Here is a 19570-nt window from a genome sequence, read left to right as displayed (position 1 = left end):
CATAAACGTTTCGTTAGGTTCGTAGTTGAGGTTAGGTAAGGGTTTTTTGTTATTTTCAAAGTAAATGTGACTAATTCGTTGTAGTACATTTATCATTGGAGTCGCAGTGATGCCCTTAAGAAATTCGTTGAACAACATAAATTTATTATCATATTATTGTCTTGTATTGTGTGGTATGAGTCGAAAAAAACACGGACGGTAATACAGCTGTATAATATAATAATATAATAACAGATGCAAATAGTATCGTAACGACGAGAGGGACTTGCCTCTGGGCCACTATACAATTTCGACAAGGTAATACAAACGACACCATCGATTCAGAACACGTACGAATTTCCAAGAACAAGAAAAATGATTTTTGAAAGCTTTGACGCGAAGCAGAGAATGATAGAGATATTGGGTGAGACCGTGAAAGAGTGCAAGTGGAAGAGAGTCTGGTTGTAATATAAAGAAACTACGTCTTAAATAGAAAATGAACTGACTTTGGACCGCGGAAATTGAGGTAAATGAACACAACAACAGACCGGAGGCCACAATTATTACGGTCGTACGGGAATATTATAAAGCTATGCGAATGGAATAATGACTTCATTTAGGAAAAGGTTGCGCGGGCGGTGTACGTACATGCGTAAATGCTATATAAATGGAAACTCGAGGAAAACTTTATTCGCTGCGCACTTGGACGGCGAGCGTGAATTTTACGACTGTTGTTCCATTTTCCGTTTACAATAATATAATAATATTATAAAAATCGAAAACAAACGACATGTCCACGCGCCACACTGTTACAATATTACTTGCCCCACAACAACAAAGTCGAACGAACATAATGCGCAGTTATAACAATAATGTTATGGAGTCGGGGGACATATAAATAACACAACATAATATGTTATGGTGCAATACTGGTATAACTACATAAAATAATATTTTAATATAGGTTAGGCGTGTTGCGTGTATAGTCTAACTCTAACAATTTAACATAACACCTAAATATTATGGATGTTATGTCGTTCATATCACTGGACACGTTTGACATTGACACAGTTTGAATATGGGCCTGTATATTATAAGTATGATTTTTTTGTTTATTCTCGTAAGACGACTTACTGCAGCATAGTGCAACCTTTGTTTTAGTAAATTTTTACACATTATTTTGACGTTGAGTAATTGAGTCTGAACGCTGCTTGTTACGACATGATACAAATCAATAATCATGATCAATAATCACCTATTCACAAACCCACTAAATATGGGTTCAACAAGCTTGTCAAAATATGTCAATACATAAACTCGATAATGCATTAATGTCATGTGGAATGTGGATATGACAATATTTAGTTCACTGTATAACGAGTATAGTATAATATTGGAGTAACAATTATGGGATACACTTGTATGGTAGAAATTATAAATATAAGTATATTTTACTCGAACTATGAAGTTGCCAATTAATTTGGTTTATAATCTTAAGATTTAAAAATATATTCAACCTGATATTTATAGAGTAATTATCTACAATAAATCAAATATAGAATAAATTCCGGTATATTTGATGAACTAATGAAAAGGCTCGTTACATATTGATAATAATCTATATAGGACCTATATTATTATAGGTATATACAAAATATAACGCATACAACGAGTTTACGTGCAACTACTCAACTGATTATTATAAGGTTATGTATTTATGTCCAATGTGTGTGATTTGCTCCAACTCAAAATATAGGATAGTTGTTATCACGATAAGCTCTGCCCTTAATTTTTTTTATTTAAGAAAGAGATTTTGAAGTTTACGATTGAAATTTTAGTTTATAAATGGTTGCTATTGGTTACAGCTAACAGTATTATTATAATTAATTGCTATTGGTTACTGCTTTCGCCTTACAGTACTTAGTTGTTATCATAATTAATTATTTTAAAATAATATTTAATGGGATAATGGATTTAAAATTAGAGATTTTTAAAATTAATTTCTAAAAGTATATAATATAGAGTTGGCATTTTTAACGGGCAACGAGGTGCATGGAGTCAAGTGTAGTTTTATATAAGAACCATACCCAGTTAACTTTGATAATTTATAAGTGAATATCCAATGTCTAGTTGCTCGAAAAAAATTAGTTTGACTTTCCAGTAAACTTTATTTTTGTTGAATGTACGAAAACTTATATTACATTTTCAAAGCTTAGATAAAAATAGAAATTTTTTCTATGAACTTCTAACTGAAATAATTAGTTTATTTTCATGATTTTGATGAGTTTTAAATAATCAACTTATAATGAATGTTCTATTACGTTTTCAAGTTTTTTTACCAACCAAAAAATGTTTTATAGACAATAGTTTTAAAAAAATCGAATAAAACTCGAAATTTTACTTAGGTATGCCTATAAATAGCTCAAAAAGAGTCGTATAGTATTACAAAAATGTCATAATGCATAGAAATTGCTTATATACACATTTAGTTAAAATATCATTTATATTCTGTTATTTTTTTAGAGTTACACTAAAAAATAAATAATTTTTTTCAAAAACTATTTTTTTGTAAAATCCTCAGTTTTTCCTTAATTTTTTGTTTGTTTTTTCTTTTGAAAACTATTCAGAATTTTTTACTTTTGACCCCACAAAGTGCCAACTATATTTACTTTTCTACCAGAAAATATGCTGTTAAGGAAAATTGAAGCCTTTTTACTGTCCCAAAAGGTGATGACAGACATAAAAAAAATAAAAAAATAAACACACATCATTGTAAAATCAATACATTCATCGCTCTGCTCAGTATCTGAAACCAATATAATATAATATTATACTTAGGTATGTATGGTTGAACTATATTGGTAAATGATGATCATCTGATTCGAACAAAGTATAATACACTTCAAATATTTAAATATGCATTTAGCAATAGTCAATAGTTATTAGTTAGGTAGTAAGTTAGATTATACAAGTCAATATCTATAGATAATATTATTATTTAATTCACATAATAGTTACGACCGATAGAAACGTACAAATCAAGTACATTAATTAATAGTATGGTTTTAAAATGTATTTAACATTATTTAAGTACAATTCAAAAAAAAAAATACATGAAAATTATTTTGGATAATAGTTATTATTTTGCAGTTGTTATTAAAATATTGTGCAATATATACTCTGTTCAGCGAAAGAACGTGCAGATTCTGCGCATCCTCCATGCATCCTCTCCACGAAACCTTGCTATCAAAACCCTATACCAGGGGTGGGGATGTGCAGAAAAACCGATTTTGGTCGGTCCGTGGCGCGTTCTTTTGATGGACGGAGGTTTTTCTTTATAGACATATTAAATTGTGGCGAAGATATTCATCAATACCCAAACAACTTTTTTGTCAAACCTTTGGAATTATTGATTTTAATTAATCTCAATAGCCAAATCAGTTAAATCGCTTAAATAAATTAAGTATATAAATTGTACACTAATGTCATTTAATCTGATTACTGCAATTAATATTATCAATATTAAAGTACTTAGTTTATACCATTAATTCACGGGAGGATTCATGGGGCTTAACCCCAACAATTGGCCGTATTTTTACGCGCCTGTTTTTTTGTACTCCGATAGCCCGCCTATATGTGTTCCTAGAAATTATACAAACCCCTCCCCCACTCATTTAAAATTCCTAATAACGCCACTGGCTTATATTAATTATTGATTCATTAATAATATAATGTTTGACTGTCAGTACCTATAATGGCTAATATGTTATTTCACCATTTGATTTTATTCCAATAGTTAGATTAGATTTATGTTAATTCAAAACTTTCTAAATCATCATAAAGATAAAAGTTCTGTAGAATAATATATTATTTAAAAGTAGATGGATATTGTTATTTAAACTTTGTTATACTTATGCATCGACCATAAGCGTATACCTAAACACTTATATCACAATAATAATATATTATTGTAGGATTGCATACGAATATATTCATTGATTCAATGGTTCAATGGTTCACTAGAATTTAAAGAACCAATCGTAGGCGACTAAATCAGTTTAAGGGTCCATTAGCTCACTATTGATTCATTTGATTCGTTAATTAATGTTAAGTGATTGCGTAGCAATCCTGGACCGGGCATATATTATATAAACTTATAGACTGGTTGGATTCTTGGATTATGGGTTGTGGTCTTAACGACAATATTGTAGATATATATAGAAATAATATAGCCGGATATAAAAATAGAACTTTATTTATTTTGACGGAAACTAATGTGGAGAAATGAAAGAAATCAAGGTTCATGCCCAAACGATCAATTACTATAAGTAAATAAATATTTATACGAAGATAATGATTTCTCTATAAAAGTATATAACACCAAATAAAATACTATAATATTAATTTTTTTTAAAACAATGTTAGTTTTAAATAGGTATACCTAATGTATATAAATAAAATACTTTTGGCATCTAACAAAATCATTAGGTATACGCATTCAATTTTGATACTTGTTAGATATAGATATTATAGACTATTAACATTAATTATTTGTACCTATATATATTTTAAATAAGTATGCTACATGATTATTTACCTTACGATAACTATTATTACCTATTTAATCTAAAATATAGATGTATTTCTCACTATTTTAACTCTTTAGATTATAATTATAATATGGATAAAATGTATGTTAATTAACTATAACTATTATAACCCAGAATTTTGTTTTTTTCCAGAAAATCCATTTGGCACTTAAAAAAAATGAAGTGAAATTCGAGCTACGAACTCATACAGATATAAAATTGAGAAGTAAGTACCGAGATTCTTAAATAATAAAGTTGTTATTTTAGTAATTGTTATTTATTAATATAAAAATAATGATTAATAATTTAATCCCGACGGATTTAAATGTATGATTTATTATTTGGATTAATTAGTACTAACTACCTGCGTGTAATAAAAATTAAAAGCTTATAATATAAATTATTGAAAATTATTTTTTTAATCAGTTGTATTAATAGGTAAACAATAATAATATAAAGCTACCGAAATTCACTTGAATTGTTATTTTGTAAGCAAAATTCGACTACCTAATAAGTAGGGAACGGATTTAAATGCTCTAAAAAACAAGAAAATGCCTTAAAAAAATACGACTTAATATGCTTTAAAAAAATGCCCTAAAAAACTTTATATTCAATAGGTAAAAACACAATTTTAAATTTAAAACTTATAAAAAAAAAACATTATTATGAAAAATCTGATGACAAATATTTAAATACAATAAAACCTTAATTAATTAACTCTCAATTATCTTCTGTCCATCTTCTTTTTACCTTAAAAAATTAATGGGTACCTATACAATTTAGATAGGTATATTCGTTATACTTTTACCTTTTGTTTCATAGCACTGTATAATCAGGTGCTGCTTAATATTCTCAAACAGAAATCTTCGACAGTTATCGACCAGTGTTGTTTTGTATCTCGAGAAACTTCGTTCCACGTTAACTGACATCATAGGTGCAAACTTCAAACGAAAAAATGTCGAAAAAATGACTAAAAACCATAAAAATGCACTAAAAATGTCAAAAAATGCAAAATTTAAGTTACATATTTTAATTCCTTGATGTATGAAATTAACTTTTTGCTTGGAAACCAAAGTTTTCGGACATTCAGAAAAAATGCAATTTGCGTCCAAATCCGTTCCCTACTAATAAGACATTGGCAACTGGTTTTAATGTTTTGGTACCTAATTTCGATTATTTTATTGCTGTGCTCTAGTTAATAATATTTAGGTTAGAATACCATTACGTAAATTATTCGCTGTTCATCGCCTAATGATGTTCTTTCCTAATTGAGTAATTTATTTACGTACCTAACATAGAAGTGGTTCTGACAAGATGCAAATTAATTATTAAACCATTTTGACTTGAAGCCAAAAATAATCAAACATAAAACAGTAATCATATAAATTATGCAAATTTCAATAAAAACAGAATTTAAATTATTAAATATTATGTTTTTTTAAATGTTATTTATTGCATCTGTTTCATAATGCATTTGCGTATTATTTACTTATAGGTCATCTTAATCCTTATTGGATGCACTTAATTATTAATTGCATGACAAATGAACATTCGAAGTTTGAAATAACGATCCATATGCATTGTGGAGTGGGATACCACTGCATAAGTATAGTGTAGTATAAAATCACATTAAGAATCTAATTTATCATTGTTTTCAAATTTATAATTGAATATACAACACTATTTTGGTACTCGTGTGTTATGTTATCTATCGTAAAATTCTACCTACCAAAAACTGTATACGTGTAATATTCTACTTACCGTAGTTATTTTAATTTTATTACACTTTATTGCGAGTAAGTACATTTGAGCCATTACGATAAATAACATTATATTATAAGAGTTGTACAAAATTTTAGGTAAATTTATTCACATCAATTGCGAGTATATAGAGTATAAGATATAGGTTACCATATCACGAAACCGTCAATCATTCTGAGTTTTTTGTTGATCCTACAACCAGCACACAAACACAGACAATCGAGGATCGAGCGTATATGGAGACAATATGACAAAACTAAATAGGGAATTAAGACACGAGAAGCAACAGATTTGTTAGATTGACAAGAAGAATGGTGTCGGTGAATTATTACGTAACACGACTTTTTTTTTTTATTAGATAAAAATAGTAATTTACAACCTGTAACAATAAGTAAATTTGATAGCAGAAAAAAACTTAATGGTATATAAAACTAATAACATGAGGAGGTAGGCTCACAGTATGGATACCCTCTAACTTGGGGTAAACGTAACACGACTTATTAGAAGTTTTCTGGGATGATGTAAAAATAATATATACCTAATGACGTATATAACAATACTATAAAATACTTGACAACAATAATCATCAGCAGTACATTAAGTACGTTTTAGTTTGATAGGTATGTACATTTTAATAATAAATTAGTTAATAAATTGTTATAATATTGTGCTTTCATGGACGAAATAATTTTTGGATATTTTATTGCGTTATTGATTTGTAAAGTAGGTCCTATTTTAAACGATTAATTCAACAATGTAATATTTCATTTTGATGATATTTCAAGTTGTTACTGTATTGAACTGTAGCGTGGAATTAAAACTCTTTTCAAAATAAAAGGGAAAACAAAAAACAAATTAGGGAAAACGGTGATTGTTATGCAAAACCAGTAATAAAAAATTAGTAAGTAGGTAGGTAGGTAGGTATCAAAGGTAATGTGCATTTTTTATTAAATATTTGTTACATGGTTAACAATAGGTTTAATTTATCAATATAATACAGTAAAACCTCTGAATACCGGACACTCTCAGTAGCTGAAATGTTCTCCGATATTCAGAAGTGTCCGCTATTTAGAAATGTCTGTTTGTGCTGGATACATTGTGGTTATATTATTTATCGAATAACAATATCTCGTAAACATTACAATAACCGTAGAATCGTTAATTCAAATTTATACTATTGTCGAGAATAATCCACTATTCACTAACATAATTCTATTGAACCCACTAATATAATATTAGTAGCAAGTGGCTACTATTTAGGAATCACAATGCAATATGTCCATAAACATTAGCTCGTATATTATGTTTATATTAGTAGGTATAAACTATAAGCTATTTTGATAAACGGTGGTAATCCATTTTTGAAATTTTGATCGTATTATTATAGTTGTTATGCCTTTATAACTTACAAGTTAACACAAACTATAAAAATACAATGTCATACCCGTGTTTAAATTGTGGCTTCATTAACAGGCAAGGGGCAATCGATAATGATTTTTTTAAGAAAATATTTCTATCTTTGTCTACCTACCTAGTAAAGTGATAAGAAAATTTAAAAAATATATTTAAATCGTTATGAAGTTTACTTTAAATCGAGAAAATTGATTAATTTTTAAATATTATCCCTCATCTCCCGCTAAAATATGATTATTAAATGTAAAATCTTATGAATTTAAGCAATTCATAAGATAGGTACTAGGTAGTGATTACTGATTTTACTATTATTATATTTTTATTTGCGTGTCTGCTTTTTTGCGTTATTGCAATTGCAATATTTTCATTTTTATTTGTAACTCATTGCTAATTGCTATACCTATGTATTAATATTTTTCATTATTATTTGTGTAAAATATATAAATCATTTATTATTTGTGAAGCCTCTGAAATTTTGCTGCGGCTCGTATATATTATACATTTATATATAAAAATAAAAATAAAATATATAAACAGTAATTTGATGGAATCCATAAAATAAATCAAAAAAGTAGGATTATTGATCTTAAGTAACCTTCATAGTGAATTTATATGTTTTCTTTTGAATTACTATTATAATACGTCTGTATAATACAGTTCTGTCGCCACAATGAAAAAAAAAGTATCCACATGATTTCTTAGTGAACAATATTACTCGTCGACTTCACTGATTGATGACTTGTGATTGCGCGTGCGGTAAGTTAAGTACTATCTTTTTCACACAACAATCACATACACTAATAATCCTTTACAACTACAACGCACACGTTTACTTGGCACGCTCTGAGGCACTTAGCAAATTGCCTATATTTAACTCCTTAAAAAAGGTAGGTATCGAATCCAATTTAAACAATACTTCTGAAAGTATAATAAAGGTACATTATATAGTAATATAAGGAATCAATGTCCACATTCCATTGTGTGAATTTCTAAATACTATAAAATATGTTTTGGGTATTATAAAAAATATTCAAATCATCATTAGTACATACTACATAGATACTAGCGCTATCAATATACTGACCTACGTTAAATTCGATTATTGAGGTCTTTCTTAAATTTTTTAAATATCCATGTAATTATTGCAACAGGATAATGGCAGCATTATTTAACAAGCCAAAACAAAGATAAAAATAATCTATTAAATTAATAAACAAAAATAGAATTATTATTGAAGTAGGTAGTGTCATTATGGATGACTCTTTCTATCATGTCACTACGCCTAGTATATATTATTATATATAAGTTATAAAATATAAATATTGTATCATTTTATATACAGTATGTAAATGTTTCTTTTCTCAGATAAAAAAAAAAGAGCAATGTATGCAGGTGTGTAATACGTAGCTCGTGTCAATTTTATTCAATTGCTTACACTTCTCGGTCTGTAGTACATATATCATGGTCCCACCACGCATATAATTGTACAAATCATTTGGATATTTGGATACTCGTAAACATTTTTTTGTACCATTGTTATACCACAGTTATTAGTTCTTCGTACATCATTCTTTATACATCTATAGTAAAATACAGTTATTATAATATTATAATATATTTCATCGATAACAATTAATACAATAACTACCAAATTTAAGTTAATATTGAGATTTGAGGGATGATACCTACGTTTCAAAAACTGTTGAGAAATACTTTAGATTTATATATTTGATAAATCGTTAAATATATATAATCAAAGACAAAATGAACAACAATTACAATTGAACAAATTATAAGTTTGGGTTATTTCAATCATGCTAGTTTTTTTCATATTTTTAAATTTGTATAAGTATTACAAAGTTAAGTTAAATTATAATGGCTCCCTGGTACAAACATTATTGTATTTATAGAATTATTATCGTATGCAATGTTGATAGCTCGTGGTTTTTTTAAATTAAAATTATCACCTAAAAGTTAAAAAAAAAGGTTGTGTTCTAATCTAAACGTTAATATAACACAGTATCAACTCATACTGTTTTGTGGTAGGTACCTTATATAATATTATTGTGACCTTAAGTATATACCGATGAATGTTGTTTTAATCTGACTTAATTCACTATAATATTGCGGCTCATTAATATATTTATAGATAAAAACAAAATAATGTAAAATTGTCTATATATTGCTAACAAAACAAAATGTGTATACTGTTCATAATATGGTACATATTTTAACCGAATACACTTTATGTGGGGAAAACAGTGTCATATGTATTCATATATAATTATTGACTTGACATATCATATACCGTGTCAGTGTAAATACAGGAAACAAATCACGATTTACACATCACATTATAAAATCAGTATAAACGCCATTAAGGCGTTGAGCAATCTTTATTCTGCGATAAAACTCATAAATTATTAAAAAGATATTGCTACACGATCAGTCGTATAATAGGTACACAAGCTTTATTTTCATGAAACATATTGCGTTATACATGAAACTTTCTAATGTAAATATTAAATAAAAACCACGATGACTGATGATACAAAATCATAAAATCGTCATCATAATAATATTTACGATGCATATAATACACATAATAATGTATAATAATTATTATTTTAACTACTTACTAGTATAATAATTATACTGATAAAATACGCATTTAAAAACAAAATTTCAGATGTTTAACAATTAGAATTTAGTGAAGCTCGATAATTTAAAAGCTTATATCATTTACATAAACATATTATTATGATATATTTTAAACACGTATTGTACTCGTATTGTAAAATGTATATTATTTTATTAGGTTATTTTTGATTCAGTTATATATTTAAAACTAAACCACTTCAATGGCTTTTAAAAAGGTAGCATTTAATAATAATTTTATATATGACATATATAATACATTCTACCGGTAAGCTATGGCATTTAATTTCACGGTATAAACTAAGCTAAAAATATGGCTTTTTTTAAGAATCTCAAGAGGAAAAAAAATATAAAAATATAAAAGCATAATACTGATAGTATTTTGTTAAATCTTTGTAATAATTTCTTACTTATATTTTAAAATAATAAAAATAAAATTACCTTTGTTTCCCAAAATGCAATGTATATGCAAAGTATATAATATGAAAAAGTCTATAATATGCAAATAATTTCATGCGTAATAACTGTTCTTATTGACGTGGTTTTAATAGTATTTTTTTACTAAAATACCGTAATTATATGCACACGAATAGGGGAAGTAACTCTATTTGAATTTAAGTATAAATAAGAGCATAAAATGGTTCTAAACAGAAACGATATGCTGGCCTCAACATTTCTAAGGATATATCTTATTACACACTTACTATTATTATTTATATTATGTATTAATATTAATTATACGTTAAGGTTGAACTATAATATTTTCAAAAATGGGTATTGCATATAGTATAGATATAATTATAATCATATTATTTTATTATTGTTATATAAGTCGATACCCGACGTATCGTAGAAATGTGTGAATAGTGGTACCTATGTAACTATAGTTTAAAACTAATCTAAATATTTTAAGAAATTGAAAATGTTAATATAAAGTAATCATATACATGATGGTGAAAAGTTTCAAGTTTCTACGATTTTAATATTATTTAAATTACAACAAAATAACAAAAATCATCTGAGAATAAATCGTTAATTTATGTTTGAATATCCAATATAGTCAATATTTGAACTTACAAACTAATTATAAACTAAAATTATAAGGATAATATATTACGAATATTGGAAAATATTCAGATGAGAAAATCAAATAATAAAAAAGTTACTAATAAGTTACTAAATAACGTTACGGTACAAAATCAACATAATTTAATATTATGTATCGTTTACATAATATTGTATTACACCAGGTATTATAAATATTCGTATTTCGTGAAATATTATTTAGCTGTAAGAGTACGTAAACAAATTTGATGAAATTCATTAATTAATAATATTTAATTGTACTTTATGCACGAATAAAATTCTGATTTTAGAAAAGGATAAGACTGGGACTTGTTAATATTTTGAGAAAATAGAACAATATTTCTGACGAAGAACATACAGTTTATTATTTATTTTATTTTATTTGTAGGTTTTCACTTAAAGCTTTTACCGCGAAGAAAAATAGTTAATATTGTTGTGTTTATTATCACAGTAATTCAAGTGTGAGTTCGCAAAGATAATAATAATATGAAACTTAATAAATTATTATTAATTGTTGTCAACCTCCTCTTACTATTTACTTGTTGTATATATAGTATATATTTCAGACATCTGTTTTATACATAATAGTAACCTTAATAGGTAACCTAACCTAACCTAACCTGGTAGGTATATAAATATAAAACGAGCCTTTAAAAAGCATACAATTTGTACAGGGATTTAGAAGAGTGTACTTAATATCTCTGTTAGGTGTAACCATGTTTGGAACTGTTAGAATTAAAAAATGAAACTAGAAACTTGAATTTCCAATTGATGACTACTGGCATTACCTTTGTCCGAGTGAATAAGGGGTTTAATTATTATAATTTTCCAATATTTTAAATTCAACGAATATTGATTATATGAGAAGACCTGAAGATATTACGTATTCTGAAACAACATAATTTTTAAGTGCATTTTATACGGTTTAGATTCAAATTAATTCTTAACCGGAACATAAACTTGTTTATAATTTTTTTTTCGTTTGTGGTGAAGTAATTATTAATTTAAACTTATAAACCTCAGCATTATGCCTACATTATCATGTTTAATCATTGATTATAAATACTACCTAGTAATTATAATCAATGGTATAATGGATAAATAGTGGATCTTTTTTATAATTATTTATAGTTTATAAAAATTATATAGATACGATACTACAATAGGTATAATGTATATCGTGTATGTAACATTGTAACTCCAAAACAAACGCAATACTTACACTTTTTGTATCAGATCAAAATAATCATTACTTTATATTCATAGTTACACTTGTATTTAATTACCTATACTACTTATCTACCTATGTCTGCCATTGTCGCATTACTTGTCAAGAGTTTAATGATTAATTCAAATAAGTATAATTATTATTGCATACCAAGTAACACGCGCGTCATAGTCTTAAAATTAAAAACTAAATTAAATTGTTATGTTCAATTTTTTACACATAAAACTATAAATTTTTTTTCAGTAACAAATTGTTTTTTACGATTATTATCAACACATATATTTTTTTTATTATTATTTTTAAAGCATCAACTGCGTGGTTATTATTTCCCAAACAAATATATTATAGGAATCCCAATTGACTGTTATGGAAAAATATAAAGATAGTTTCGTACTCAATTTAACTACCTACGCCGTCAATTGATATGACTAAAACAATAAATCACAACTAAACTCTAAAGTTTAGAATCCAAACAACATGTCATAAACACTGTGTGGTGTACCTACATCATCGTACGAAATATTAGGTATACATATTGGACGGTATTACATTAATTATATCGGCATCAAATTATTGTAGAGTAATTAATTATTATGTTAAATCCATAGTAGGTGAGTTGTAAGAGGCAATAATTATACTTATAGGAGTTAGGTTGAAAAATATCGTTGAATTACACACATTGTTTTCATAAGATACATAATGATAATTGATAATGTTACTGATAAATGAAAAATTATTATACCTACAGTATTTATGTAACCAGGCCTATCAAATATATCATTAGCCAGATATAGAGCCTCGCAAGGTGTCAAGCGTTAATTTCTCACCATCATAATTATTGGCCATTATAGGTATAAAATTATAATATTTTTATTTTTATTGCGATTTAGTGAACTATTGTAGTATTATCGTGGTTCAGACTTCATATTTTATAATTTATAAAAATAAAAGTTTTATAAAAAATGATTATTAGGTAATCTAACTTGTAAAACTTCAATCGTTATGTTTACGAAAACTAGATGACATAGTGTAGGACGTAGGTTATTCTATATGACCATATAATCCTATACAATGTATTGTATAGAAATAATCATACCATGGTGGCAGCCGGCAGGTGGTATGATCTCAATAATTCAATATGAAGTAATTTATATTTCACAAATTTAAATTTACAATTATCCAGTTTATTAGTTTTAATTGTGCTTTAATATTTTGTTTTATGTTAACTCATTAAAAAAAATACAATACATTCTTTCTTCCATACCATAATAAATCAATAAAAACTTATTTTAGGCCAATCTTTTAAAATATATATTATCGTTAATGAAATTTATCTATTTAGGTACGCAAAGTTTCAGTTAAATAAGAATATTTTTAATACAAGTCCGAACATAATTCATTAAAAATGTATCATATTAACTGTGATTTTTTATTATTCATAAACATTTCAATTTATATAATGATAAACCACACAAAATGAACGATTTAATTAATTTAATTTTTAAGCCATAAATTATAATAAACACCTTATTTTCTGTGAGGAAACATTTTTTCAGCATCACTAAATTTAGTATATTTGGTTTATTGTATTGAACTGCAAGATTTTATAAGAAATACGAATATTATAAAACAATTGACTACAATAAAATTACAATATTACATTATGAACAATTATTAAAAAAAAAATAACTTTTTATGAAGATTTTTAGAATATTTTTTATTAAAGCCTTTATTTTTATTAGTGCTTCGAAATAGTTTTATAGACTGCTCCGTATTTGACAATAATGCCATTATTAACTTTTACAGTTTTCGAACCTTTTTTTCTTTCTATTCATATTTTTACCATCGACTATTCTTTGTACATCTGCCGATTTAAAAACGCTTCTAACATGCATCTGCCATCGATTTTTGTTCAGTTTATATACATTTTATTGGCATCTCAGAATAAAAACGGTAATTCTTTCCAGTCTACCTGCTATGTTATATTAATTTGTTACTGTAAGGTAATTTGCTTATTATTTGAAAAAAAAAAAAAATAGCTACCTATTGAGATAAAATAAATGAGAATAAATGATAAATTCTAAAAAAAGAAAACATTATTACTGGAATAATACCTCCTATGGTAAATAGAAAAATAACAGAAGGTATCTGATAAATAAGACATATTATACGAATCTATATAAAACGTTTTAATATTTAAAATGTACCTGCCTATTATGTACCTAACTAACCGTCGTCATACCTACCTAATGCCTAATACTTGTCTTTTTTTCTAGAAAAAAAAGTTTATGGACAATAATAAAATACTCTCATTGGTTTGAAACACCCACCTTACATTGAATGTATTGATACCAATTTCAGTAAAATAAAAAAATGGTGGGCCTTAAAATACATATTATGTTTAAGAGACCAAATTATGTATCTACCATCTACTATTAATTATCGCCGCCATCATGCAGACCGTTATCAATACTCCGGAACAGGCAACAGGTAACATTAAATATTAATAGGTACGTTTTGTCATTTTGATGATGTCGCGTAATAATTGTATGTATGTAATTTGTGAACTGGGAAGCAAAACTATTTTACCAATATTGAACGTGCAACAAGTTGCGTGTCCCTGAATTTGGTACAATTATAACGTCATCGTTAATCGTTATATGGGTTTTAATTATATTTATCATTGATAATTCACCAAAACCGACGTTGACTTCATCGGTGATAAATGTTAATGTATTCACTTTGATTCTTTGCGGCTAACCATACTTTAATGATATTTTATACTCTGTATACAACATAATAATAATAATAAAATTAAGGGGGACGGAGTGGGTGAGCCGACTACAGCGTCGGTTCCGACGCGGACCGACGCCGGTTTGAATCTCGACCACGGGCGGCTCCTCTCTCTGGGCAAGCAATACTGTCTAGAGAGAGACTGCCATCCCCCGACCGGGCATGGTAGAAAACTACGGGTGCCTAATTCGAAATTCTGCCAAAACTAAACACACGTGTTAACCCAACCTACAGTACCATAGCTCCATAGTTGAAAAACCACCCAATGGCCTATGTTGCCGCGGCTTCAAAAAAAAAAATTAATAAATTAAATAAAATTAACAATGAAAAATAAATATAATAGGATATGATATAAAGTGCAGTTAATTTTATTTTTAATATTTGGAACGAGTTGGATATAATGGTATCTAAGAATGGATGTATTATATGTAGGGTTCTAAATTTGAGATTTCACTGTTCTTTAAATATTTCAATGAAATTATGAAAAATATTTTTTCTTTTTTTAAAAGTGTTTCATTATAGATGATCAGAAACAATAAATTGATTACACACTTAGAATTAAAGGAAAACATATTATTTTTGTTGATTTATTATTTGATATTTCAATATTTGTATATTCTATATTATGAATTGCTGAAAAATATTCCTGACATTATTTTGAGAATAAAAACATTTTTTTCACATGAGTTTTAAAATATTGTTGTATGCGGACCATCAGCGATCCAAAAGATAACGGTTTAAGATAAACTTGAAGTCAATTCCAACAATGAATGAAATAATAGTGTATTTTCAGTAATTATAAAGTATACAAAAGTCGTATAATGTGTGTGTGTGTATGTGGCTGAGTGATGCCAAGGAGCTCTGGGTTCATTATTTAATACTTAGTTCATATAGTTTGTTATAAGTATTATACATTTGTTAAACAACTTATAAATTATATGTAAATATGTTACATATTTTTTTGTTTCATACAATTAACCAACTTTTAAAAATGTTCACTTAGAAGTTGACGACTATAAACTTTTAGATTTAATAAACATTTTATTTTTATTTGTTATCAAAATGAAATATTTGAAGAAAATAAATTTCATGAAATTTTAAAACCTTAATTATATGTAACTTATTACAACTTATTATTTTTTAACCATTAATCATTATTTAGTATAGGTAGTCATATTTATTATAAGATTATAATTGTTATAATTTAAGACTATGACTTTTAACGGTTCATCATAAACATTTTTACTACACTTTTTATTTGTATACATTTATTATAATTTATTCAATATATTATTATTATTATTTTTTGTTACACTTAAATTTTCAGTTTAAAAAAATGTAACGTACTGAATCGTCCATAGCCAACTAAATATGATATTATGTCAACGTTATACATAAATTCGTTCTCAATTGTCTTATTTGTTTTAGTAAGCAGTGGGATCTTATTGAATTTTGAGTGTTCTCAATCGGTGGGTAAAAATGGTAAAATGCTTTCAATAGTTCAATAGCCCTTACACCTAGTAGGCGGGTGAGTGTGTACACTACTGCGTCCTCTCTAGAAAAATAAATTAACTATAAAAAAACAAAATAACATTTTCAGTTGTGTCAAAGGTCACCTCTTCATTCAAGCCGTCCTCTCTTTGCACCTTTGTTTGGTACTTACTTATCAACATCTATGTATTTTACTTAATATATTAATTCTATAGAGATTCCAAATATTAATTTTCTAATATTAAAAATAAAAAATGCTTGACAAGCACAAAGTGGTTGAAAAATAGTACCTATGCTATGTGCACATGTTATTCGTTCCCTATTTGAATAACAGAGTTTACGTTTAATTTAATTCCATTCAAATTCTTTGGTAGGTTTTTGTAGAATCCAGTTATAATGACCTGTCACTACCACACACTAAAATATAACTTTTAAAATGTATAGGAAATTAGTGTCATCAAACTTTTAACTAGGTTAGTGGGTAAATTTATAGTGTTTAAAGGTTAAAACTCACCTAAATTATGTGTATAATAGTACTACAATAATTGCAAGCTGTATGCGGGTGTATATAAATTAATTTTATTGTCTCCCATTAGGTAATGTTAATACTAACAAATTAAATCTTATGAGATTAATTTTATTTTAGTCTTTTTCAACAATATTAATGGCATTACTTTTATTAAAAATGTGCGAATTTTTTCATTAAAATAATAACTACTAAAGGAAACCAAACACTTTAATTTATTGCTATAAATTATTGAAAATACTTGGAATAAATTTTGCTTTTTAACACAATGATTAATGATGGATTGTAAAATTTGTTTTGAATTATTCTCAGAATTTAAAAAAAATATTTAAATATACAATACATTATTAGTATATATTATGTTTTTAATAATTTTACTTCACCAGTGTTCAGATATGAATTTATCTCATGAGTATTACTTAAATTGTTTTTATGTACCATTATTGCTTGATCCTGCAGTAAATATATGTTTATATATGGTGTTTAAAAGTTTAAAACTATATTTTAAATTTTTATTGAACTATTAGCTATTGCACATTGCACGCATCTAAGTAATTTATTAGTGACCTGATCTTTTTATGATATTTATACTTCAACTGTAACTTACTACTAGTGATATTAAATCCAAGATGACATAAAGGAATTCAAGATTAAAAAGTAAGGATTTTAACCTTTATATTTTTAATCCAATTGCCTAGGTGCTTACAAACCTGTACACCTGTTTACTATACACAATTACCCAACCGATTTATACCTGTCGTTATGTGTTTATTTTACAGTTATAGTAATGTGTTTATTTATAATTTCTACAAATCCTGTTACATTATTCACATTACAGTGACTGTCCAATTTATAAAACTAAGAGGTTTTTTCAAATCGCTTTTACAGTATTCATATGGTATTACATAATATTATGTTTTGAATTACATAACTGTACCTGACTACAGACTATTACAATAGAGATTTAAATTCAAAATGAGTTGATATCCAATGTATTATTTGCAAGGCTGGGCAAGTTAATGATTTTTTTAAACTCAGTTAAGTTAAGTTAATACACACTTTTTGTTAACTTTTTATTAAGTTAAAAAAAAAGTTAATTTTTTTTTACAACGTTAGTGTACTCAATTTTTTTCCAACCTAAGACTAAATTATAGACTAGGTATTAGCATGGCGTGTTAACCGTGATTTTGAAGGACAGTTTCCCGATAGTTTTAAAGGGTGTCGTTTGGGTGAGTACTGGATTTAGTGAGAAATTGTAGTACCCACAAGATTAACTTCATCTGAAGATGATATTTAATAAGAATAATAACTTAAACAACAAGTATTATATTAAGTAGTCAAGGGGTGGTACCTTACCAGGTAGGACATTCAAAAAATAAATTGCCTGATAAAATACTTCACTTCGCCATGCCACTGCTATATAGTGTTTATACTTTATAGTTTATACAGTATTTCCATATAAGCTAAATTTAAATGATATAAATTGTTAACTTTAAATAATTCACGGTGCCTAAATATTTTTTGACATGAAAACAAAATAGGCTACAAAATAAATTGACTTAACTTCTTAAAATGAAAAATTAATTCGTTAATTTCACGTTAATTAAAAAATAAATGTAATAAGTTAACAGTTAAGTAAGTGAAAAGCAAAAGTAACTAATTAAGTTAAAAAGTTAAAAGTAAGTTAACTTTTAAACATAACTTTAACTTTTTAACTCATTAATGCCCAGCCTTGTATTCTAAAATAGAACAAACTAGATAAAAAATATAAATTTATCAAGCAATTCGGAGAAATGCAAACCCACGGAGATCAATTAATATGACACATATATCATTCTTTCCATGATATCGCAGTGTTTTTGGTTTTTTTCGGTGTAGATGTCCTGTTAGTAAAATTTTTTTTTTCTTAGTCAAAAAGCTTGATAATTTAAGACAAACTTCCTCGTGAGATTTTACACTGGATAAAAAAAAACCGTCAGTATACCTGAACAAAATACATAAAATTTCCACAAACCGCATTAATTAATTTTACACAATAGTGTGTTG

The 19570-nt window shown here is 26.7% G+C and overlaps 1 protein-coding gene across 6 annotated transcripts in view; it reads left to right on the top strand.

Annotated features, from left to right (window-relative positions):
- LOC100163866 (neuropeptide CCHamide-1 receptor-like) overlaps nt 1–19570 on the top strand; it is a 168527-nt gene that overhangs the window by 49726 nt on the left and 99231 nt on the right. For all 6 annotated transcript variants that reach the window (XM_029490528.1, XM_029490524.1, XM_029490523.1 and 3 more), the window contains exon 2: nt 4722–4794. The gene's annotated coding sequence lies outside the window, so the exon portion shown is untranslated. The remainder of the gene's footprint in view (nt 1–4721; nt 4795–19570) is intronic.

Source organism: Acyrthosiphon pisum, chromosome A2 (assembly GCF_005508785.2).
Source record: "Acyrthosiphon pisum isolate AL4f chromosome A2, pea_aphid_22Mar2018_4r6ur, whole genome shotgun sequence".
Lineage (NCBI taxonomy): Eukaryota > Metazoa > Arthropoda > Insecta > Hemiptera > Aphididae > Acyrthosiphon > Acyrthosiphon pisum.
Note: the sequence above shows the minus strand (reverse complement) of the source record. Positions and strands in the feature narration are given on the sequence as shown.